Source organism: Platichthys flesus, chromosome 9, assembly GCF_949316205.1.
Source record: "Platichthys flesus chromosome 9, fPlaFle2.1, whole genome shotgun sequence".
Classification (NCBI taxonomy): Eukaryota; Metazoa; Chordata; class Actinopteri; order Pleuronectiformes; family Pleuronectidae; genus Platichthys; species Platichthys flesus.
In genome coordinates, this window is record NC_084953.1 from 16,510,444 (window position 1) to 16,537,442 (window position 26,999).

Sequence of the window (26,999 nt, forward strand, 5' to 3'; positions counted from 1 at the left end):
TTATTTTACGCTCCACGTGGATCTGTCCCTGCAGAGTACTTTTGAGTATCCACCACCTGAGAGCTAAAGCGAGGCGGAATTTTAGAGCAGGCAACTCGTCTTTCCTTTTCTCCCACAGGACGTGAAGGCAGCGCACCACAGTCAGAGTACGAGGGAGAGAGAGTGAGAGAGAGATATATAGAGAGAGAGAGAGAGAGAGAGAGAGAGAGAGAGAGAGAGATGAGCCCCAATGAGCAGCAGCCGGGTCTGCTTTGAAACAAACACACTCGCACACAAACACATACATAATCGCACACACACACACACATACATACACAAATGCCTGGACACTTCTACACGCACACACAATCCAGCACCAACAGCATCATCAGCAGAGCTGCCTGCCGCTGCCACTGGTTCCCCTCATGCAGAGACACGGAGCCGGGAGCCCGCCCGGAGACGATCTACTGCTGCTGCTGCTTCCACAGCACAAAGGAGGAGAGTGGAGGAGAGGAGCCAGGCTGGAGAGGCACATATAGATAAACTGGGAAGGAGGAGGGGGGGAAACAGAGGGGAGGGAAGGTGAGTGAATGCAGCCCAGTCAAGTTGCTGTTGCTGCTGCCTTCCCTGCTGGAAGAGGAGGAAGAGGAGGAGGTGCAGAGGCTGAAGAGGCTGGAGCAGCAACAAAAAACAAAAAAAATCAGCCGGCAAAGATCCAGAGATCCAGGCAGAGCAGCAGAGACCAGAGAGACTCCAGGGTTGCAGATGTGGATGGAGCGGTGTGCACGGTCTAGTCCTGGGTGAGCCAACTTCCCTTATTTTACGCACACACGCGTAATGGTCCATCTGATCCCCATCTGATGACACCTCTGTCATGCACATGATTTTAGGGGTGTTGTTGTTTTTCCTCTCCTTTGCTTCTTCTTTCACGCCCACTTCCCTGTGGTCAGCTCTCACCGGCAACGATGACCCGGTGAGCGCAGGATTCACCTGTGGTCCGTGTCCATCCTCTCATGGTGCAGTCCCGTCTGATCCGTTTGGAGCTTTGCTTACACGGACCTCTGGTCTCATTATTTCACACTGCCTGTGCTTTCCTGTTGTCACCCTTGAAATGTACAGTCCTTGTGTATCCATCCAAGCACGGCCACTGTTTTTGTGTGACTGTGTCTGTGTGTGTGTGCGCGCGTGTGTGTATCGTCTGTTACCAGTCCTCAATTAGGTTTTAATGGTTTAAACGTGGGGTAGAAAGGGGGGATGCATTTCCCGATCGATCCGTGCTGTCGTCCTCAGTGTGAGGGGCCCGGTGCCTGATGTCTGTGTGACACATCTGAAGCTTCTGCCTTGTGTTTGCTCAGCCTTCTCCGCTCTCCTCCTGCATTTATTGTGCCTCTATTCACTTTCCAAAGTGCAGCTGTGGAAATCCCATGTTTTTATTCATAAGGAAGGTCGGTTTGCTTTTTTATTTGTTTCTCAACTGACACTTTGTACATTTAAATATGGAGCAAGCTGCATATTATAATTGTTATTGCATATTCATCCGGTATTTACAAGATTATTGAAAAGTAGGTATTTATTTATGATATGATATTTACCAGAGTGTGCCCCCCCCCCCCCCCCACACACACACACACACTATAAACCTAATTATTTGTTGGGCCTTAAGCAGAGTTGGCAAGAAAGTATAGGGGAGACTGAAATGTGGAATGACATCAGTCAAAAGACCATTGCACAACACATAATCATTTTTCGAGACCTATATACCTGAGCTAAAACCCCCCAAATCTCACAGTATTGCAGACTTGTTATGTCTTTAGTGAGTTTGACCATCCAATTAGACAGATCAGACTTTTATCCTGTGAAACTGTCCAGCAGAGAGGTAAAGGACACTGCAGCTGCAGGTACACATAGTTCCAGTAAGTTGGCGTGCAAAACCTCACGGGGACAGGGTCAATACTTTTGGACAGCTGTGCCTGTGTTGGAACAGAAGGTTACTCAATAATTGTTTGGGGGGTTTTCAGTCCTCATTAACTTGAACTGTGCTTGAGCAAACTAATAAGCCCCAAAGAGCACATGATGCCCCGCACAGCCTTTACTGGTGTGTGGGAGAGGGGGTGAATGAGAGGCACAGTCTAAAATACTTTGTCCTCCAAGGGAGAACGGGTCTAAACAAGTGCAGTGTCTCATCCAATCGATATATATGGAGTTGTATTTTTCTTGACCTACATCATGTGTCACTCGTCCTGTGAATTTCGATCATGTGGATCCGCCATCGGCCAATATAGAGAACAAAAGCCAAGATATCCTCGATATAAACACAGTAGGGATCAAGGGAAGGAGCTGCTGTAGTAAGAAAATGGCTCGACCAGTTCAAGTCAGATTCAGCTGTTGTATATCATAACATTTCAACCCATTGTTATACCATCAAATAACCAATTAAAACCAAGCTTACTGGAAAAACTTTAAGGGGACGCGGAGGAAACATACCTCCGCCAATCCCACCATGTTACTGAAAGCGAATAACAAAATCCTGGATCCATCCATTTATGCAGATCTGCTCCATTGAATGGGTCCTTCTTTGGGTCAAGCCCAGTCCATCCACAACATTTCATAGAAAACTGTTAAGAAAAAAAACTCCCTGGCAGAGATAACAAGCTCTTAAATCCACACTGGCGTGATAAGAACTACCTGGAATGAGAGAGACCATTTTTGAGAACTCTGTACTCTTTAATTTGATCCATGTCCCATCCAATAACATGGCAGAGGCAGGATTTAAAACCTTTAGTGTAGCCAACCACCACAGGCGAACAAGGTACTCTGGCTCTACCTTCGGGGAGCAGTCATGTCGTCCATCTTTAAATACAGTCTATGGTTTCATCCTGCTTGTACAGTAGCCATAGAAGCGGCATCAAAGTGAACATAATTATGTAACAGCTCTTGATGGTACTCGAGGTGCCACTTAGCCCCCCCCCTGTTTGACGGATTTGTGAGTCAGTAATGAAATGTGTGCTGACAGGTCCGTGCGCTCCTCGCAGGGCATTGTAGATTCAGGCCTGTTGGCCCCGTCCATTACTACGCCTACACTTACCTTCTCATTTTGTCGCTTTCTGTCGCACATAAAACTGTCAGCCGCGCTCAATATTGACACTACCTACTGCCAAAGCCCGGCCTGATTGTTTCCAACTCCTAAGTATTTATGGGGGCTGTAATGGGATGCATCGGCTGTCTGTGTGATGAGTGCATTGCTGCTCTTGCAGAGAGGGCCGTGCAGAGCGAGGTGGAGGGAAAGAAAGGGGGGAGGGATGAAGTGGTGGAGGAATGCAGGAGGAAAAGTAGAGTAGTGCCCCTATGAGAAGCTGTCAGCTCCCCGCAGGAGCATGTCAGCTGTGACATGGAACGATGACGGGCATGTGTGTGCTGTTCTCGACTCCCTGACTACTTTAATGCAATTTTTATTGTTCAGACAGGGCTTTAACCTTGATGCAGAGCTTAGAGGGACTCAGGGATTTACAAATCTTTTATTTCAAAACATTATTGCTTCATGTGTCGCAACAGCAAAGCCTCGCTGACCCTGTTACCTCAGGTTCAGTAGAACCACAGCCCTGTCAACTGTAAACAGTACCTCTCTGTCCACTCCACCATGCTCTGTATGTTCATCTGAACAGATTTCATGTACGATAAAAACACAAATGAATACAATTATAGATGATACAGACATTTGTATGCATTTTGTCTAAAAAAATTTAGGTCAGGTTATTTCTTTGATGGCGCCATATGCTCATATTTTTTTATTTTATTAGGGTTATTACTGGAAAAGGTGCACATGCTCTAATGTTCAGAAAACACATCACTTTCCTCATTCTGTCCATTGCTGCAGCTCCTCTCTTCAGCCTCTGTTTGAAACGCTTAATTTTGGCTCCTGTATCTTTAAGACCCCCCTCCTGATAATGCGCAGACTCCCCTGATTGGCCGGCTGGCTCGCTCTGTTTTGACTGTTCAACCAATTGCAGAGCCTGGTGGAAATGTCGGCCTATGCTCTTGCTTTAGCTGGCTTTGTTGGACTGTGCAAGACGAGCCGGTCTCAGTATCTTGCGGGCAAGATACTGAATCCCTGAACCCCATAGTGCTGCCCACTGGGTGAATGGCATCCCCTGTAATGTAAAGCACTTTGAGTGGTCATCAAGTCTAGAAAAGCGCTATATAAATACACACCATTTACCACCACAATACCCAGGAAGTAACGGCCGGACTACTGATGAGGTGTCTCAAGGGCAGTGTCTTTTGTTGGGATTGAGGAGCTCCCTCTGCAACAGACTTTTGAATTTCCTCTCTACTATTAAAACAACAACTTTTTACACTGTTGAAGTTTTAACTTTTTCAATCATTTATCCATTAGCCATCTGACAGATATTTATTATTCATCATACCTGTAGCGGTTCCAACAATGTTTTCATTATTTGTACTTAATGTCAAGCATTTATCAACCCCTTTCTTGTCAACTTAATGAGCTGGGGGAGTAATGAAGCCCTGCACATGGCACTTTGTCACTGTAATGCCAATTATTTCATTGACTGTAATGGAACCCTTTGTAACTAAAGGGCTCTTTTGTTTTTGAAGCCAACATGATAAAAGCCAAAACAATAGGTCAACCCACTACAATGCAGCAGAGTAATAATAGTGCTCTGACATCTGGTGGGCAATTTGTCGTCAGAGAATTTTTGGAGGGGGATGCAAATTATGCCCATGGCCAATTAGTAAATGTATTTTTCTATAATTTAAAACTGTATCGCATCATTTTATTTGACATGATATCTTTATAATACCATCCAGGCACTCATCCAAGCAGTGCCCATTTATGTAGACAACAACAGCTGTCACACACGTTTGGAATGTAGTTTTTTAATTTATGAATTATTTTTCCCAGTCGTCTCTTCATCTCTTCACAAAACTGTCTCATTTACAACGACAGTGCCTGTGCGACTTCACTGGACCAGCTCAGGAAGATTGGTACAACAGTGCAGACGAGATAACGGGAGGAAGGGATGTTGTGAAGAGAAGGCTTTCAGCTCTTACTATGCTGCATATTTCATATTATCTTGAGGTCTCTGGATGAAAGAACGTGTGATGAAAAGGCTGTGGCGTTTCATGCTTAAAGGGAGGCCAAGGAATCTCATGAGTGTTGGTAGACAGTGCTTTCACACTTTAACAGGAGCTCAGAGACTTCGCTACGGCTAAGGCTTTGGGCATGGAGTTATTTCTCCCGACTAATGTTATTGTCTTTCAGCAGATGGTGGTTTTTAACTCTAAACTTTATATCTCACTGAACTGATCTGCAAACATGAGACACTGTTTATGTTAATTTCAGCTCAAGCCGACCTGAATGTTCTTTAATTCAAACCTTGGGCGTAAGCGAGCTGATATTTGAATTCTTGTGTCTTTGAATGTAACCAAAAGCAACATGGCTCCAGCTCTGAGTTGTGTTATGGGATGAAGAGCAGGTATTTGGGGAGTTTATATACTTGTCGTCTCTCTGGCTCATTTCTTTTTATGTATTTCTATTGCCCCTGGCAGCGTGAAATGCTGCGACTGGCCAGCCATAAAACAATGTTCTCCGAGGTGCATCGACCATCATGACGGGAGATTGAAGGAGAAAATGGAGTTCAAAGCTCCTGAGCTCTGATAGACTGGAACGTTGAGTCATTGTAAGAAAAGGAGTCTGAGGATTACATATAGATAGCATTGTTAGTGGTCGGAAAATTGGTCGAGTGATTGATTGATTGATTGATTGAGTGATCATTTGTCAAGTAGAATTAACATTTCCTTATAACTGTAACTCAGACAGCATCTTCCGCTCACTCTGAGCTGTGGGTAATACATGGGCACCACTTTCTCATAAACAATCTCTTTTAGGCTACATCCACTTTAATATAGTTAACTTTTAAAGCACATCAATTGGCAACATTTGGCATCCACACTCCAACTTAAATGTAGATTTTTTTTAAATGCACAGGCCTAGTCTTATTTTAAAAGCTTTGGGCTTGTATTTAAGTCTGCACCGCCTGAAACGGAGACTTGACAATTGCGCATATTCATCACACTCCTATCATGTGACCCATTGGTGAAAGCAATATGGATAATACTGTGTATATTACAAGCATTGCTAACATTTACCGCCAGTAAAACTTAAGACAATTACTGCTCCTCGTTCATAGAAAGTGTTGAATTAATAAACAGAATAATTGATGCAGCTAGGTGTCCACTTCAGTCTGATGGTTAGTGTTGGTTTCTCTTAAGGCTATTTCTTGCTCCCTTTACTTATGAAAATGGATGCGTGCATTTTAAATGATGTAGCTTCCCAAAGAATCCCTTTCAAACTTTCCAAAGGCATGAATGTTAAGCAATGATATTCACTAGAGGGCGGCTCAGAGTCAAAATGTTCTGGCTGCTACAAACGAGTGACGAGACAAAAATGGAGCAGCTTTGTAGACAGCAGTTAAAAATGTCTGTCCGTGTAGATATCCGTACCTTTCATATCATATAGTTGAGTCTTGAGCTATTGTTTATACTGGCCCCATGATTTTCATTTATGCAGTTCTGATTTGTTTGTATCAGCTCAATCAATAATGTATGTGCATCTTGAGTCGTACATAAATGGCCTCAAAAACAGAAAAAAAGCTTTAGAAAACACAAAAATACTGTTGGAAAGACATACATCTGGAAATATGCTTCCTTTGTTCAATAGCCTGATCAAACCTTCCTGATGTGTCAGTACTATGCACTCTGCTTTGTCCCTAAATGTCCTCTTCAGCCTGAGATGAACTGTGAGCTTGAGGAGGCAGATAATCGGGACAAAGGGCATTTATTATACTGCAGTGTATCCGGTACATGCAGCCCAGAGTTCCTCCAGTGATTCGAGATGCATTCAGAATTATCTACAACAATACACTGCATACATCTATACCACAATAACAACATTTGATCCAAAGCTAAATCGTCCCCAGGCAAACTGTGGCTGCATCAGCAAATCCATATAATATGCTTCAATTATATATAACCTTACCTCGCCTCTGTATCGCATAACAGTTGGAAACACAGAGCACTGAAGGGCACTAGGCTGTTTTCGTCCTCGCAGGGAAATCTGCAAGAGTTTGTCAAAAGAGAGACAAGAGTGTGTTCTTCTTTTGCAGACTGCTTTCAGAAATGTTTCACTCCCCCTGATGAAAATGTGAACAGACTGTGAGAGATGCTGACATGTGAAGACAGCTTTCTGAGCACCTCTAATCTATTTGACTCATGAATCTAATGCAGGCAAATGTCAAAAGCCTTAACTGCCGAAAGTGAGATACCTCACTTGATGAATGATCACTTGTGGATAAAAGTGTAATTTTGTTGTCGTTATGTGCCTTGTTTAGGTTGACTAATCAATAGTTAGATTATTGTGATATTTTTTCTTTAAGCTTGACGTGGAATCAGTCCAATTCCCTGTGTAATCAACCACACGTGAAGCAGCCAAGCCGGACAAACATGGAGGTCTTACTTTGTTTTGAGCTGCTGCATCGAACCAGCTGTGTCCCGTGCACTGACTCGGGTTACATCTTTCATAACGTCTCTCCACGGACCTCGCACACGAGACTGCTCTTTAATCAGCTCTCTTCAATTATGTAGTTATGAACAAGATTAGATCAAGATTAGATCAACAGAAGTTAAATTCTGTCTGCCACCAACACACACACAATTCTCCATTTTTCTTTGCTTTAGTCCTCATATTCCTTAGTGCCACTTAAAAAAAAAACATTGTGTCATTAGATTGATATAGCAAATTAAATTCTGATGCCTCTTGCTCCACCTACACACACACACACACACACACACACACACACACACACACACACACACTCATTATCTCACCAGCTTTTCCTAAATAGATTTTTAAGTGCCTGAAAAGTAGCATTTTTTTGTCATCTTCTCCCCACAGTCCTGAACGGACTAATGACTTCACCTCTAATGAGATCCAAACGTATTGTGGTCAGGCACACTTAACACTCTGCAAGGGTATTAAGCAGTGGATTAATTCATCATTCTTCAAATGGGTCCTGTCGTCAACAGTGTGTCTGACTCAGCTGGGCCCTGAACTATCGGCTGTTTGCAACCTGATGATCATGATGCATTTAGATCCAGATTAATGTGATTAGTTGTGCAAAAATAGAATTTCCTGAACCTGAGATCTACTCTGGGTTTGTGTTTGTGCAGCCGTTTGTCTGTCTGCCTCGCTCTTCCTGCACTCGCCCTCGTCAAGATATTGGCGTTTAAACCTGCTGAACCTGTTTTAAATGTCCCAGTGAGCCGTCGGAATAGATGAAGATTAAAGATTCATGCCTCTTTGCACCTTCACATCGGTCCATAACCCCCAGCGCTCTGTTCGCTCTCTTGATCACACCGTCAGCTAAAGCAAACCTTGATCTTTGTCTCTGTCTTGAACATGAATCAGATTATCGGCTGATCGTCACTTTCCTCAAGTGAGGATCAGTGGAACAGAGGTGTGAGCTGGAGCCGCTCAGTGAGGCTGTCTTCTCCGTTTGTGTTGGTGTGTTGCTTTATGTGTTGTGTCCTTGGTCACTTTGGTTTGATTCTTGAGAGAGGAGAGGCATGAAGTGTGAAAGTATAAACTGGGATTATAAACCTCTCGATGGGTGGTTCTAAGTTATTTCATTGTTTAAATGTGCAGTTCGCTATTAAAGGAGAGTAAAATCAGAGGAATGTTTTTAATCTCATGCCATGTTAGAAGCTACACCCAGCAGCCAGTTAACTTAGCATAGCATACATAATAGCTAAGCTAACCTGCTTAGCATGAAGACATGAAACAAAGAGAAACATCTAGCCTGGCGTATGTATTTATTGTGTGTTTTTAATGAATAATTTGAAGCTACCAAAAAAAGGTAACATTATCAGCTACATTTTTCTTTCCTTTTATCAATCTTTACATCAACATAATTTCAAATTTTTGGACAATCAGCTGACAGGTTGCTATACACAAAAATAACTTCTGCTCCCTGAATGCATAACATCATCAATGGAGAATTGGATCACCAGAGGGATTACACTTGATGTTAGTTGTACAGCGAGGTCGGACATGTCCTGTTGAACTCACTTTGTTCATTAGTGCTTTTGAGCTTGTAGCTTGGAGGTGTTAAGACCATCTGCCAGCAGACAAAAAAATGTAACACATGACTTCATTATGAGGATGTTAATTTAAGCTGAGCTGCTATTTCCAAGTGACCTTTTTAGTTTGACAAGAAACGTAAGTGTTTTCTCTCTGGTTATTCCACCTTTATAGAACCTGTGGGAAAAAGGTGTCAGGTTTGGGTTCTTTTTAAGAGTGGAAATGATATTGGTTATAGGTCATTTCATAATTGCAACCGGTGCAATTTTAACAGACCCCAAGTGATTTTAATGATATGACAATTACAAGCTAATAAAATGGCATACAGTTAATTTGGTTGTTCAGAAGTAAAAGCCATAAGGAAATTGATGTGCATGTAGTGTCTGAGTTCGTCTCTTCAGCCCTTTTTATGCCCGGGAAGAAAATCTCTCCCTTGTTTGGTCTCTGCATCATTTGAACAAATAAATCTGCAGCTGTATGGGTCCATGTGCAGCCGTGACAGATGGGTGTGATGGGGTTGTGCTTAACAGACCTTGGCTGCTCGTCCTCCCTCGCCTCCTTCCTCTCGTCTTCTTGTCTTTTCTTTGGGAACATATGGATTCAGCTCGCCTGTCAGAAGTGTTTGATCAAAAGGAGTCTGCTGAGGATCCCTGCTTTGAACTGAATCGCAGCTGTGGCAAGTTTCTCCTCAGTTGTTTGGGGGCATTATAGAGTCTATACCCGTCTGGTGAAATAGCTGGAGCACTGTGTGTGTGTGTACTCGGCCCATTTTTGTATGTGGAGGCGGGCGACATGCTGCTTCTGAGAAGTAAGGGGTTATATTTGTCAGTGTAGATCACAATCTGTGGATGTGTGCATCTATGAATATCTCCTGTCGCCACTGTGCACATATATATGTACACAAACAAGTCTGTGTCTATTAAATGTCTTCCTGTCACATTCCTTCAGTTTGACTGGCGTACCTTGTTAGGTGTACGGTTGGCCACAGTTTGAGGTGAAGAGGACAAGCTGCTTCTCGACACCAGCGGGGACCCTATGAATTTATCATGGGAGCCAGAGGAGCAACAGTGGGACAGTGGCGCATTGAGCCGACGCTTTAGTCGTCCTCACAAGCCTGTCATCAGTAAGGGAGGAATTATTCATCGTTCCTTATTTCTTTCTCAGAAAAGAAAAAGACAGCGATCAGTGAATCAGCAACTGGGCCACTTCCATGACGGCCTGTATGACAGTACGCTGTCAAAGCTTGCCTCATCCCTTTCAAAGACAGACGCGCTTTCCTCTTCCTGCATCCGTTGCTTTCTTTCAAAGAATTTTCCGTTCATCTTGCCTCTTTTCTCTTGCCTTTGTCTCACGTTGAAAATTTCATCAGAGCCACTTGCGATGGATCTCTCAGCTGTCTCCGTGCGAGGAAGCCAGCGCCTGCTTGTCAGACTAAACATTTTCAAAAGAGCCAGTGAATAATTCGTATGTCGGGATGGAGCTGTTTGCATGGATGGGGCTTCTTGTTGTTTTTGGTGCGGTGGAGCGTACTTCTACCTCCATCCCACAAGCTGTTTTTTCCTTGCATATCCAATGCTGAGTTTTTCCTTTGTGATCTTTGGACGGATCAATGTTCGATGCACAGGCAGGTCACCATTTACTAGGTGCCCATAGCCGTACCTAGAGACCCTAAAGACGGCCCCTTGCACGCCAGACAAAAAGGCCATGATGTCATAATCCACCACAGAGTTGGTTGGGGAGATAGCGTGGCATGGTGATCCCCTCTACGGACAGATTGCTCATATCCCTTGCACTGGCATCACAGACATTTGTTGTTTGCCTTGGGGAAGAATTTCCCACTGAAGGGTTAAGCCCCCCGACTTGACTTCTCTTTCATTTCCCGAAAAATTTTGACAAATCTGTGTCTAGCAGAGGTAGCGTTAGCACCCCTCCTCTTCAGCGCCTCTCCATCCCTCTTTTCCTTCTCTTTTCTCCTTCGGGGAGGACAGCTGAGTCACTCTCTCCTCCCTCTCCTCATCGTCAATCTGCTCCTGCTCGTCTTCCTCCACCTTCCTGCTGTTCTCTTGCAGTAAGCCCCCGTCACAGGAGCTGACAACCTGTGTCAATTGCCAAGGTTTCACGGTTAACTTCCTGCAGAGTCTCAGATGAGAGTGTGTGTGGTTCTTTTTTAGCATTTAGCTGGATTCATGGATGCATATTTGTGGTTTTAATGTCAGTGTGCATTTCCCCGTATTAGGCCCTGCTGTTAGAGTTGTAGAACAGACCAGAGCAGCAGCAGCGGCAGAAACACTGTGGTGGAATCTGTCTCCTGTTGAGATTTAAGCCAAAGAGATAAGAGAGTGTGGCTGTCATCCGTCCATCCAATAACACACACGGTTACAGTCTGTTTCTCTGAAGTGCCTCATTTTTGACAAATACATTTCAGGCTCTCCTCCATCCATGGTTCCTACACGATGTGAAATCACCTTCCCTAAACCATCTCACTTGTCTGCTTCCTGTTTTTCATCTCTCATTCCCTGTTCCCTCTTATTTCATGTTGCACCAGGCCCAGTTCTTTCATGTGTAACGTATGTTTGAAGATATTCTTTTCTTTATTTTCCTATTTTGCTGACTCCTTTTCGTTGCCATTTGGTGAACTCCTTCTCGCCTGCTCCTCTCTCCCTCTCTTCGGATGCTTGACTTCGTGCCACCCTTTAATAAGAAGCTCATTGTTGCATTAGCTAATCCCTCAGAAGACGTGGCACAGATACAGGATCTACTACTTCTCCGACTTCAGCTCGTAGCTATAAACAGGCGCTGCTTTCCAGACAAGCATCGCCTCATTATTCAACTGAGGCAACCAGGGAAAGCAGGGGAGAACTAATACATTTGTGATTTAACAAATGAACGATTATCTCCATGGATTTTGTGCAGTCATTTTTTTTGGGGGGGTGTGAATGCTGGGTGTTGACAGTGATATCAACGTTAGAAGATTAATCCACAATTAGCTGCTGTGGTGTGATGGTGCTGGGAGACTCTTTTCTGTCTCTCTGTGTCGTCAGCGCCGATCAGTAATTGCCTCAGAATTCTTCCTGTAATTAACACTCTTGGATAATTACCATCGGATCCCAGACCTCGCTACTCTGACATTATTAGACTCAGCCTGGTCGGAAGTGTGTCACTGAGGCTGTATCCACATTCCTATGTGAACACTTGAAAAACATATGAACTCATCAACTGCTACGGGTACGCCTGTCCACACGACTCAAGTGTGGCACTTTCAGAGCCGCTAAAACTGAAATGCTGCCGGCTCAATTATAGTTTGAAAACTCCAGGGCAGTGTTTTTGTCTGGACGGGCAGAAACAGAGATGTTTATAAGTAATGAGGTAGACACTGTGCTTGCTTATTGAGTCTTCATGGTCATGATTTGTCAGGCTCATATCACATGATCCCTTTTTGTAGGAAAAACAAATGACACCAACCTCAGCTATCAGTGTAGAATGCAACATTGATGATCAATTACAAGCATTATTGTTTTTAAAGTTATAATTCCTCATATTACAAAGCTGCAACTAACTTGCTGTTATTTGAGTAATCGCTGATAATTTTGATTAAAGAATGAACGGGGGATTAAAGTCTTGTGCACAGAGATCGTTTTAGTAGTACGGATGGATAATGTCTTGAAGGCCATAAGTAATATGCTAAATAAAAGGTCACTTGCACATAAGCATTTCTGTTCATCACGTACAAATTCACATTTCGGCCGAGGCTGATTCCGTCTCTCAGCTGTCCCAAATTCAGATCGCTCTCTCTGTCTCTCTCTCTATCTTGGCTGGGGCGAGATTAAAGCTGAGTGGAGGAGAGCTGGAAAGTGGACCGGGCAGCGTGGCAGATCGTGGCGGCACAGGATTAGAGGTCAGGACAGTGAAGTAGGCCATACAAACATGCTCAGCTGAAATATGGACAAGAGACCATATATAGACAGGTCGTGATGTCCCAGTTCATTTCATCAGCATGTTGTTATTATGCTGTAATCCATGGACTACATGTGTGTCAGCCAGGGATAATTACTGGTCAAGGACACTTGTGGATGTTTCTTTTTCCACCTTGACGCAGAATCACAAGTCAGAAATTGTATTTTGGTGTGAGATTAATGTCCTCATGTCAGATATGTGAATCTGTTTGGACGTTTGTCTGCATTTAAGGAAACAAGGACATGACACATTAGAGCAACAAAAAAGAAAATTTATACATATTCTCCTTTTTTTAGTTTTTGTTTTTGTAACTTTACTTTATATGGATATGTTTATTAGAGAAATGCAAAAAAGCTGGGCGAGAAAGTTGTTCTTCGGGCCCTGAAGATGCAGGAGGGATATAATGAGATGACCACCATGAAATTACATGATACACAAAAAACGGCAATGCACTGTGATTCCCTCGTTTCCCTGTGCAAAGTGTTGAGCCAGTGCGGTTTGGTTCAGTCAGCAAAGATGGATGAAGATGAGAGGGGTGAAGGAGAGGTCAGGAATGCCAGCCAGCGTCGTGTTACAGCGATGAGGCACAGAGGAAGCCAGCTTCAAATTTCTGCTCATCAAGGGCTTCAGTTCTTTATTTTACATTGAGCTATTTTTGACTCAATACCAACTGAGAAAGAATGTAATTAGCACGTCCACACGGAGCTGACGAGGCACATGTTTCAGTGAACAAGTGAACTGGAGGTAGCATGCAGCGTCTGGGTAACCACAGTGAAACCTCCTCTCATATCTTTGACGGACTCTTCCCTATTACTTAAGCTTCAACGAACCCTATAAATATTTTAACTTCTCTTTTTACCATTTCGGAAAATACACTTGACTTTCTTGCCAAGATTTGCTACTGATCTCGAGCAAGCCAAGAAATGTTCCGGCAAATAACCACTTGCATGTAAAATCGGAACATGTTGATTCTACCTTTCATTTGTAAATAAGATTACACAAAAAATAGATTGAATTGAAGGAGACCGTGAAGGAGGGCCTGGGTGGAATCTGTGAATTTTTAATGTATTAAACAAACGGTATATACAGCGTGTAGAGAACTTTTGAGGTGATAGGGCAGGTTTGTGTTATCAGGCTTCTCATCTGTGTGTTTCACAAACTGTCCAGCTGTTCCTCTCTGCTAAAGTTTAGAGGAACAGATGACATTTTTCAGTCCAAACTTCTAAAGGCAAAATATGAGGTAAAGGTTGATGGATGACATTTGTGCTTCCATGACAACGTCCCCTCCCTTGCTTACTCTTCCTCACCTCCACTGCTTCCTCCTCGCCTTCGTCACTGTGGTGACATCCTTTCCGTGGCCGTTCTGTCGCAACACCACAGACAACCAAAGTCACCTCCATGGTGTTTGTGTTGTCACCGGACAAGCTGTGCATGTTTCACATTTTAACATGAGGAGGTTTCACTGAACTCGTGCTTTGGAGATGAAACGTCTCACCTTGAATTTGTCTACTCAGGCATAATGAGGCATAACCGTGTGAAGTTGTCTTTAACTTTCAGGAGTCACTTTTCCTAAACTTGTGTATTTCTAGTTGAGTGAGTGGGTTCGTATAAGCTGTCTCTGTGTCTTCAAGTCTGTCAATGTGAGTGACTGTAGCTATCCTTCCGAAAATGTCCGAATCACCCTGCTAAAGGACGACTGGTCCCTGTGTCCCATCTAATTTTAAATCTGATAATTGAATCGACTTGTTTCAAACTCTGTCACAGATGCAGCTACAGCCAAAGTGACATTTAGTGGATATTACTGAGATGATTCTGTCCTCCTGAGTGAACAGGGATTAAAGTGTCTGAATCTGCAGTTTGAAGTTTTCTAATAAATTGTTGCCAACAATTTCACCACCTCAACTTAGAAGGGAAACATGCCAATTTTTCGTTTGTTTTGCATTGACCCTAAATGTTCACTTACTGCAGGTTTAAGCTTGAATAGACTTTCACTTATCTTTCAATTGGTGTGGAGAGTGCAGTTCCCCAGAGGAGAAGCAGTTTCACTCCCTAATAGTCACGAGAGTAAAATCTTAAATGCCTTCAAATGGAGTAAAATCAGATCTAATCTTGTGTTTCAGTTTTAAAAGTCTCAGTTAGTGATACTTGAAATGTTCCTTATTAGGCTTTTGACAGTGGCTCATTCAGCTAATCTCTTGAACACTGTGGACAGACAACTGTAGCATCTAGTATATTGTGAAATACGCACTCCCAGCTATCTGCTCCATCTGTCCTCTTGCTAGAAGCAAGTGCAGCTCTCACGTGGGACCTTCAGCGGTGGAGTGGTTGAGCTGCCCAATTCCGTCAGGGCCTTACAGCGACGTCTCTTCCTGTTTCATTCCATTGACAAAACTTTCTCCACCCCACTGCTGTCGACTGTTGAATTATGAATAGATGTGACTCCAGCCGCACCGCCCGGCCAGGCCTGAGGATTACTTTCAATTTGCACAGCGCTCCTGCTGCTTACCCGCTGGCGCGCATCGCCAGTCAGACTTCTTTCTCAAGGGACCTGGAGGGCAGTATTAGATTGCCTCCCGAAACTCTAACCCCACCAATCATGTAAAAAGTTAGAGAAATAATTTGCTATGGATGCTCAGTGCAGTGTATTTTGTTACACAATATGGGGTCCAGTTGCTGCCCCTGTGTTTGACTCTTCCCTAACGGCATCGATTCTAACACATAGATAACACTTCTCACTTTCCTTCTGGTAGGAAGGGGAAACTGCGGTGCATGTTTGACCCCCTCTCAGAAATTCGTTGACACCGGATAATTGGTTGCAATTGGCCCAGATGATGAGCAGGCAGCAGGCAGTGAAAGGGAAGTAGAAAGGACGAGGATACTTTTAATGAAGCTAACGAGAAGGACATAGAGAGCCTGAAGGCTTCAACCAGGATTAGAGCCGACTCCAGTAGATTTAGGCTTATGATACTTCCAGGGGTCGCTCAACCTTGACGGGCGAAAAAGGGACGAAGGAAGAGTCGGAGATGGAACGAGATTTTATGTTGTTTCCAGTTATGTAGATATCCGTTTTATCTGTTATACTTACGATCTTTAGTTGCTCTCAAACCAGAGCTGTTGGTAAACAAAGAGTTTTCTAAAGGTCAGTGTCCTCAAGACACTAACCTTTTAAAGGGCAACTCACATACTCGCACTGTGTGGGTGTGTACGTGTAGTTGTTTCTGTGTGTGTGTATGTATGTGTGTGTTATTATGCATGCATGTCTGTTTCTGTGTGCATTCATCCGTTTTCAAGTGTAAATTTGAACACATAAAAGACTTGGTGACTCTTTGTTTGTGTGTGTGTGTGATTCTGTGTGTGTGTGTGAGTGTGTGTTTGTGTATGTGTTTGTGTGTGTGTGTGTGTGCTTGTGCGTGAGAAAGATGATGGGAAGTGCAAAGGAAGAACTATGAGCGTGTGATGTGTGATGTTGGCCTAATATGCCCCGTCTCTGCCTCTCTGGATGTTGCAGAGAGTGTGGGAGCGACGAGGAGTCGAGCCAATTGGCATGGAAGCAGCCTGGGTTGGAGTGATGGCTGGTGACACAGCGGACAGGCAGGCGAGGCAGGAAATACACTGCGGCAGGGAGACTACCACTTCATGCCATCATCTCAGTGCCATTTAGAAAGTCCATTGGCAACTGATAGACACCTGTATGTTTTCATTCATGGGAGAAATTAGTTCAGATTAAGTCAACCCTGAATTTAGGGCTCCACTTGTTTACTGGAATTAATGTTGGCTGCGAACACGGCAGCTATTCATTCAAGCCTGTGCCAAGGATTCTCATTAACCTCAGTCCCTCTTTGGGTAATGGAGGCTGGAGCCTGCTTCTTTATTTATTACTTTCTAACTTAATGCTATATAGGAGAACTGTGCTGAAATCACCTGGTATTTGTTTATTTGTCAGAAGCACTGGGGCCCCATGATTAATTGCTACTGTTTGTAGAAATATACGAGCGTTGGGGCCCTGGGTATCTTTTGTATGTAATTAATTAGAAAAGGTGGGAAAACAACCGGATTGTTAAATTAGCCCCAGTTCTATATTTCATCTACATAATGGAGACAAAAGAGAGTATTATACAGTGATGCTGTTAGGATTCAGGGAAATGTCTGGACTCTAATTGCAGAACATAGGGGCAGAGACAGGAAGTGGATTTAAAAGTTTTAAAGCACAAGTCGTTAAACACAATGCATCAATCAACACTTGGAATCTTCAGAGACTCTGGTTCAGATGGATTTCAGAAAATTTGATCGGGAAACTTGACACCAATTTAAATGGCACCTGATGTCTAGTTGGATATATTGCGATTGTTCTATTCTATCAACTTCTCAGTAATTGCCAGATAACATTTTTGAAACAAAAGTGCCCAAAAAGGATTTGGACAAGGCACAGTGAATGTTTTGATCTGTTCACTGAGCACAACCAATCTGTCCTTCCTCCTAATTCTCTCCAGTATGTTCTCCCTTTTCTGGTGGTCTGTCACATCTCATCCCTGCTGAAGTCGTTTAAATCGCCTGAGAAGCTTCCACAGGGGAAGGGGACCGTGAGTTGATTGACACACACTGATCACAGGGGCTTAAAGTTAGGGTGGTCATTTGATAGGCTAGCTGCCAGTGGCTACATTTCCACGTGACAAGCTGACTGAACAGTGACTGACAGGGTGTCGCTGTTCCACCTTTGTGTTCACAAGGAAAGGACAGTGAATACTCCCCTATACTGCCATCCGTATTTTATTATTATTATATAGTTTTATCCTATGTATTTACCATACAGACATGAGTCATATCAAACCCTTGTTAGAACATCTTCAATTTCTCTTTAAGCCTCCTGACAGGTAACAGGAACCATTGTTTATTTCGCACATAACAGTTTTTTTTTTCCAAATGAATAATGAGTAAAAATAAAAAGAGTAATGAAAGAATTTACTGCTTAAACAGGAAATATTTATACTATTCATAATTAACGACTTTAATTAGGTGCTTTTTAAATTATCCTTAGTCTTTTCAGTGAAAGCTCTCGAGTCTCATGAGGCTGTGAAACAAACAAACAGAGGATAAATGAGTCTGCCACCCCTGTAATAGTCCCACGTTACAAATAACTGTTACAGAATGTCTCTAATGAAAGTGTGTAGGGTTGTGTGTGTGTTGATAGGAAGGCAAAGCAGAGGGTTTTTATAAGGCGCGTCTTGCATCACGGAGTGTGTGTATGCGACCAGGGTAAGATGTGTCACCCTGCATTACAGTGACGGCCTGTGGCCCATCAGAGAGTGGCGCCGAACTTAATGTTCTTTTGAGCCGCGGATCCCTTTGTGTTAACTCAAACTGACTGTGCTCGGAGGCTCTGTGTTTGTGTGGGAGTGTTTGTGTAGCAAGCCCAATATTCGTTTCAACCTTCAGCATTGAAAAAAAAAAATGAAACAACGTCAGACCAATGAAATCCTAGCAGTAATTTATTTATCTCCAACAGTATGAATGCGGTAGACATTGATTTTTTGAACTCTAGATGAACTCTATGGATTCAAAAGGTCTGGTCTCATCCAATTTTTGTTTAAAAGAGAGAATCAGATGAATATCCCATAGACTGTCTCTCTTCAGACCTGCTGTCTAATAATTGTGACCGTGAACATTTCAACTCCAAGTTCACATTGAGGAGCAGCTGATCTAATTATATTTTAAAGCACCGTTGCTACTTACAACTCTAAATGAATGAGTATTAAAACTAACCTTTTATGACTCTATCGTCTCAGTGCTTAAAAGACGGGACTTTCATATCAACATTGCCCTTGTATAACACATTCACATTAATGAGTGATAAATGGCCTCATTAGAAGGGATGTTATTTTTAGAACGTCATGCTGATAAGATGAAAATGGGAGACATTGGGCAGCCCACTGCTTTCTTTTGCATAATGTTTTAGGATATGGATTTATTTTAAGTTGCATCGTGTCCAAAAGAGAATGAAGACATCACATGGATAAAGAGACAAGGTGTTATCCTGTTATTTTTCAGACATTTGTTGAATCTAAAGTCACATAGGTAGAACACAGAAGGAGATGATCCTGGTCAGACATGTTCACAACAACTGTAAAATGTCCTGAACCTTCAGGTGCAGGGTAAGACACTGCTCAGATTTGAATTCATTCTGTACCAGTACCTGGAATTCAGTATCGGAAAAGAAAAGGGCCTTTTTTCCCGCTACTTTGCTCTCTCAGTAATTCCAGGAAATGTAGGTTCACCTCCTGGAGTTAAATATGTAGTGAGAAACAGGTACAATATGTGGCAGTTTGCACGGTTTGCTGTTCTCCATTGCCTCCAGCTACAGACACCATAGCCAGATGCACCTTCTCAGAAATGAAGCATTGCTCATATGCAGATTGTAGTGTATCTGCATATGAGCAATGCACACAAGTACAAATGTGTAGGCCACTTGCGAAGACTCTTCATACATTTCACTTGCTCTCACACCAAGAGGATTTCTTTCTTACAGATGGATTTATGGTTGGTACTAAAAAGTTTTTTTTTGGGTGTGGTTCCATGGCGTGTTAGAAATATCATCAGCTCAACCACTTGCTTGTTAACTGTATTCTCACATGGGCTTTTCTAGACATTTTACTTGGAGGGGGGGTTGACAGGAAACGTTCTGGAAAATGTCCACAACAACCAACTCAGACATTGTTCTTCTCACATACAGCGCCTCCAGAAACTTTCAGGAAAATGTCCCCAAGCTGTAAAACATATTGACGACTGTTCATGTGTCACTGCAGGACCAAGGAGCGTATACACCACCAGTCATGCTGCTGTCAGTGCAGTTGTTGATGATGTGGAGGTGTCATGTTTGTCCCTCTGTCTTTGAATATAATATGTGGCCATTGCAGTTCCAGTTAAGGTCAAAGTTTCCATGTCAGTGGGTCACCACCATGTAGCATAACATCGTCAATTATTTAGCTTCTCTTCGTAGACAGCTTTAGGTCAATAAGCCCTGAAACAGTTCTCTGCTATTAAAGATTCATGACACATGGCAAGATGCTTTATCCCCTCATTGTGTCCTTTGGTTTCACTGTTCATGCTTTGCATAGGACAGTAGTGCAATTTAAGAAACTCGGTGTGATTCATTATTATAATGAAAATCCTATTTGACTTCTTTCAGATAGTGTCTTATATCAATCTGGCATTAGGTGCAGAGGTGGAATGTAAATTTCCGATATATATAAGATCATTTAACTGCACAATTATTATAATGCGTGGCATGAGGACTACACCACATTAGACTATAGCACTGTGTGCACATCATCCATCTTCTTCTGACTTCTCCTGTCACCTCAGTGTCTGCTGCTGCTCGATGGACCCCGGTGTGGTCAAATACTCCTACTGTGCCTGCTCACATGTATACATAGAGAACAGGTGCTCATACTCCACACCAGCACCCACAGCTTTCTTCTCTCCACTCAGCCACTGTTGTCCTTGCCTGTGGTGGGTGACCCGACCCTGCCAGTAATAACAATCCATCACCGCACTGCAAGGTGGAAGTGTCAGGGACATAAATGGGAACAAGCAAGTCTAGCTTTTTTTTTCTCTCTCCTGATTCTTTCTTTCTCATCAGGTGAATGTGAGTGTGTGTGTGTGTGTGTGTGTGCGTGTGTGCGTGTGTGCGTGTGTTTGTGTGCGTGCGCTTCCTGGATCGTGCACTGCCAGGGGCATCAGGGTTTCCCTTCACAGACTGAAGGACACGGACGAAGGTTTCTCTCAGTGCAAATGAGTAATGTGTTTTCTCCCCGGGACACTAAACAAATAGTACAATCCCACACACATACACACACAAGCACACGCGCACACACACACAGTGAGTTGTGCTTATGTAAAGCATGATGAGTGGGCACAGAAATCAGTGCGAGCGCAGCCATTTCGGGAGCTTTTGTGGATGTTATGCATGGGCCGGTGTTCCGCAGAGCGCTCGGCTACACCTACACACTCTCCAACACGCTTCCTGCTCATTTGTCGGCTGTGTGTTACACCTGCAGCAGGATTATTGGTGGAACAGTTTTCTCTCTCCTTAGATTTTGCTATTTGCCTTTCTATAGACATGTATAACATAATAACAGCTCTTGTAGAGCTGTACCGGGACATCATGGGGATTTTTTAGATTAAGCAACTCTTTCAATGGTGTCAAAAGATGTGGTGATCTCACACTCATCTTATATTATCTGGTGATGAAATATTACTAGACATGAGAGATTCACACCATTGCATTGTGTGACAGGTTCTGTTTGAGATGAACATGGCCACCGTTTATTTTGGGTGAATCCCATGGGCATAAATGTTGCAGCAAATACTCACTGCAAATACTCAGCATCAAATGAGTATTAATCTGTGGCTGACAATAGTCCATCCATACTGCCTATCCTTTGAGGGTGGTGGGGGGAGCTGGAGCCGATCCCAGCTGGGACATGTCCAGTGCATCGAAGTGCCGACACAATGAGACAAACAACCATTCACACTCACATTCACCCTTATGGACAATTAATTCATTAGCCTCCAAATAATCTTACCCCAATCTGCACGTCTAGGACTGTGGGAGGGTGCTGGAGCAAACCCATGCAAACACAAAGAGAACATGCAAACTCCTCAAAGAAATACCCGCAAACAGGGATCCAAACTGGGAACCTTGTTGAGGCGACAGTGCTAAGGACCACAACATGGTTGCACCCCTAACAATAGTCCCTTTTCCTATAGCTACACTTTTTTTTTGCTGTTTTGGGAAATGAGTTAGCCCTGAAAATGAATGAATGAAAGAGTGAAACGTGTAGGAACAGAGGTGCAAACTGCTGAGGTTGAATAATGAGACAGGAGTACATCCACACTAATATGTTTGAAATGCCTCACATATGCTCCGTGCGGCTTTTTGGGGATGATGCTGGTCCCATTTTTAATTTGAAAACCTCGTGGCTGCATTTTAGTTCGGAAAAGCAGAAACTGGGACATTTGGAAACAATTATGCAGTCGCTTCCTTACTAAGTCTTGACAGTCACGACTTGACTGTTCAGTGGGGAACTTTTTAGGAAACAATTTGAAAGCAGTTTAGATTTATTTTTATATATAAATATATATATCTCTTTTAACATCTCACATCTTAAAATGGTATTGGCAATGACACATAGAGCGCTGCATATGCTTATACATGCCCAGGCTGCATTTTCTCTTGTCTCACTGTTACACACGCACGCACGCACGCACACACACACACGCACACACACACGCACACATACAGTCGTTTTTGGCTGGCTATATAGGCTTTGCACATACAGTAATGGAGTGTGATCGTGTTTAATGTGCGTGATTTAGCCGAGCATCAGCAGTGCCCTCTGTCTGATCCCGTCCTAATGTCCTCATGTTGAAACATGTGGGGCCGTCCCCATCTATTATTTTCAAGAGCAGAGAAGGACAGCGTTTGCATAAGAACCATTAGCTTAATTTGCTGTCTGTCAAGCCCCAATTGCTTCAGTTTAAACAAATCGAGACAGGAGAGGATGTGAGGCTGCAGTAAAGGTGTAGTCCCGAAAATAAATCATGCAGCTGTTTTGCACAGGAAGCGGGGGTGAGAAGAGGAGGAGGATGAGGAGGAGGGGGGTAGAGTGGTGGCAGAACATCTCCCGGAGTCCCCCTGCCCCTGCAGTTTCACAGCCCACCTCAATGTCTAAATCTGGCTCTGTTGCTAGCTAACCTGCACTTGATTTCTTTTTTCTTTCTTTTTTTTTACTTAAAAGCCACTCGTCTCACTCCCTCTCTCACTGGGCATGTAGCTGCAGTGTTCAGATGGTAATTGGCCTCTGGTCAGAGAACACATGAGCTCTGAGGCAGCTGAGAGAGAAAGAGAGAGGGGCTACACGGAGACCTGAGGAGCTGTAATTATATAGTGTAATACTTGAGCTGAATACACTTACAGCTTTATTTTAAAAGACTTCAATATCACAGATTTGTACACAAGTATGTCAACAAAAACAAGAAAATACTGATACAAATTAAGTTTATCTTAGAGATATGATATGTAAATGTTTATGTTAACAGTATTCAAGCTAGTTAGTTAGACGGATGTCAGTTTTTTTCCTTCCTCTGTTTGTATTGGTCCAAATGTGAACACTTTAATAAATAAACAACTCTGGATCCACTCTACTTAACTATATAGATTTTTTCTTTTTTGTCAAATTCTCTGAGTTTATTTATTGTAATCCTGCTGACAAACAAACAAACAAACAAATAGTAAAACATAAACCACCTTGACGCAGGTAATAAAATACATTTTCTGTTTTAGATGATCATTTGCAAACTTGGAGCACCTGTCTGTGCCTCTAGGTGAAATCACTCTGAAGTTCTGAAGTAAATAGATATTGACTCTGAGCTGCCTAACAAATGACTAAGGTCAGTTCCATGATTAACAAAGGGGAGCTCAGGAATGTCCTCTTGGCTCCACTGAACGTGATGTGTACAAGAATGGACAGATGTGATACAGATTCTGGCTATGACAACCAATCAGCTGCTCTGTTTTCATCAGACGCCACCGAACTGTTAGTTACTTTTGGAAAGATCATGAAAGTGACGGGCGGCTCCTCTTCAGAAGACTTTTAATACAATTTTATTAACTTCATATTCCCAGTTGCTTTTGCCAGCTCCTGACTTAATGCTGCTTACAGCTGATGGCATAACTGTCTGTATGTGACTGCCATCACACACACGTTAACTGACTATTGAAGTGAGGTTGCATGACTGTTTCATGAGGTGGTGTTTTACCTGTGAACGTAAGCAATTGGGAAAATGGAAATGAGACCCGGAGTCTGTTTGTAAAAGCATGAAAGAATGTTTGACTGAAGCCGTATTTCAGCAGACAGGGACATCTTAGTGGCTTTCATTGAGTCAGGAACATAACCTTTGTTATCATGTGGATGATTCAGGTCACACAAAGGTCTTTTTGGCATCACAATCCGAGCCTGAGCTGCAGTTTAATGCTTCAGTTTGAGGGGTAGGACAGGATTAGGACATCTCTAGGAGGATCCAGGCATTTTATCCCCAGAGGGACACTAAAACAGAGACTGGGGTTGTAAAATGTGGTCAATGTGCTTGGAATGCATAATCAGGCAGATTTGCTGCCACAGACTCTGTTTTGGGATCGGATTTTCCTACAAGGTCACGGTATAAAAAGCACAGGTATAATACAAAGATTACCAACGCTCAAATACTCCGGATACAGACGGCGCCATCTTGTTCTTTGTGACATATTTCAGAGCCAAAATCGGTGCATTTGTGAGCATGTATTGGAGCCGTGGTATCAAGGTCCTGTCGATACAATCACAAGTGAGTCTTAGCTGTCAATTATATTTCTCTTTGTAAGCAAATCACTATTTAAACACAAACTTATTGCAAAATTCCCATCAAAGATAACATTCTAACAATACTTGGACATTTTAGTTCTGATTCATGTCCCATCTACGAGCAGAGGTCAGTTAGTTATTTTTTGTCCCTTGAGGGGCAAGAGGCATCGACAAGCTGCCTCCATCTACTCCTGTCCTGGGCTACATGTACCTATGTCAGCCTTATCTCTTTCTGCTTGGCCATCAAATATTGCCAAGGTGGTGTCATCGGGAGGTCTTTGGTTTGCGGTTCTGATCCATTCTGAGGACATGCCTAAGACAATGTATGTGTTGGATCTCAAGCACCACACTCTGGCTCTTAATCTTCTTAAAGTTCTTAAATTTAGATATTTTTAGGGCAGCTTTTCCGTTGTGAAAGGAGTTGATCTTGTTCATGTCCCTTTTCACTAGGGGCCAGCATTCTGAGCCGTAAGAGAGCATTATTAGAGTGAGTAGTAACATCTCAATAAGAATACATTATTTGACTTTGAAAGGAAAAATTTGCTAAACACTTCCAGGCCACAGCAAACTCACTAGTGATGATGACCATGTCTCTATATGTCCTTGGCCTACTAGAGTTATTTCATAGGGTTTTACAGTCTGATGACAAATATGTAAAGCTGGTACAGCCGACAGAAACAAAAAATAGATTTTCACTCCCCTCGTGTATAAATATTGAACCATTTCCAGAATAGAACATCACTTCAGGCAGTGAAGTTGGTTCTAATATATAATAATACTGGATTAGTAAACGTTGCCTGGCAACAAACATAGTAAGATAAAGAAACTGTGCTGATGTTGTTGCATGAAAAACTTCTACTGATAATGATTTCGTATTTTATTCATATATATAGCAGTGACATACAACTGCTATGATTGTGTTTCAAATAACAAGCAACAAGCACTAATCACAGACACAGCAGGTAACACAGAAAATCATCTGTAGTTTAGAGGAAGTAAAGAAAGCCTCGATGCAGAAATAGAATATATTCACTGGAAACTAACAAGAAGTTGCACAAGCAGGTGGTCGAGACGTTCAGGTGAGGTCAGCAGCACACAGAGGCAGGAACCTCGCTGAGGACGTCTGGATGACAGGTATACTTCAATCAGGTTTAAAAACTAGCAGCCATAGGAAGAGAATTTAAAGCAGGAAGGGTAGATGGAGATGGTGCAACCGTTACCATGGCAACGTTAAACACCTACAGCGTTGTCCGTTGGAAGCCGACGGGAGCACTGCAGTTTGTCTCAGAGCTGCATATTGATTCTGCTTTGTGTAGTTCAGTTTGGTGAACATCCCCTGACTTTACAGACTGAACATCCTGTTTATCTGATCCAGGCATTTTATTCACGATATGACATACAACTGGGAGAGTTCCGGGGTGCCTTCAAATAGTCCATTTTGCTATTGAAGGTTACCTAACTTGGGTTTCCGACTGCAGCCCCTGTCTTTTGGTTCTGCTCGGGGCCAGTATGTGCTCCCTGTGCCGCCGAAGCAAATAACTGGGATTTGAGGCTACAGGCAGGAGCCTGTGAAATAGGCTTGAACTCTCCCTGAGTATGTTAGAGAGGCCGTCCCATTCTTGTGAACGCAATATCTCAAGAATGCCTGATGGGAGTTTCTCGGACTCAAAAATTAACTAATACGATTTCAGTGGGCAAAGGTAAAGGTCACAGTGATCTTATTTTGGGGGGAAAAAAATATGTAGACGGAAACTGCATTGGTTGGTATAGTGCAGTATTTCTACCATCACTTTTCCAGCCAGGTGGTAAACGAGGTAGTTGAGATTTTTATCTAAAAAAAGCAGTTGAAAAATAAAGTCTGAGTGAAAGTGGATGTGAGTCACTCCTCTGTCAGTAAAACCAACATATAAACATTTTTATCTGAGTTGTTTGTTTTTTATCATTTATCAGCACAATAAAGACAGGAAATAAAATTAAATAAAAAATAAGGAAGGGGGGGGATCATATTAATTACGTATGAATGTTGAATAAATGGATAAGTAGGTGGAGGAGGGAGTGGGATTAAGGGGTGCGCAGCTACCACAGTAGTGCAGGAGTGTGTGGTGTAGTAGGAGTGAGTGAGAGGCAAGGAAATGGCTCCATGTATCTTGGAATACCTAGGAAGATCTTGAAAGTGAAAATTGAAGTTTTTTGAGTTTTGAATTACAGAGAACTTCCTTAATTCAGTGGTCGTTTGTGGGGGGACAGGTGAGCTTCCAATTGAGTACGATCAGTAGCATCACACTTTGAACTTTGCTTTGAAAAGGAAATACATGATAAACACACTTTAAACCGGCAGCGCCTCAGCTCTGCCCTCTGTCACCAGCATATGCTGTAGGTCAGCACTGGAGTCCTCCTGCTGCGTAATCAAAGAGATGTGGCACTCAAGGTTATTTTTGACTGGGCTTACTCCAGGTAACAGTAGCCTCTCGGACTCCCAGCTCTGTGTGGAGATGAGTGAATGCTGCTCTGTC

At 42.9% G+C, this 26,999-nt stretch overlaps 1 protein-coding gene across 1 annotated transcript in view; it reads left to right on the forward strand.

Annotated features, from left to right (window-relative positions):
- Window positions 1–598: 598 nt before the first annotated feature.
- The window catches only part of lingo3a (leucine rich repeat and Ig domain containing 3a), a 32,043-nt gene continuing 5,642 nt past the window's right edge, over window positions 599–26,999 (forward strand). The window contains exon 1 of the mRNA XM_062394723.1: window positions 599–779. The gene's annotated coding sequence lies outside the window, so the exon portion shown is untranslated. The remainder of the gene's footprint in view (window positions 780–26,999) is intronic.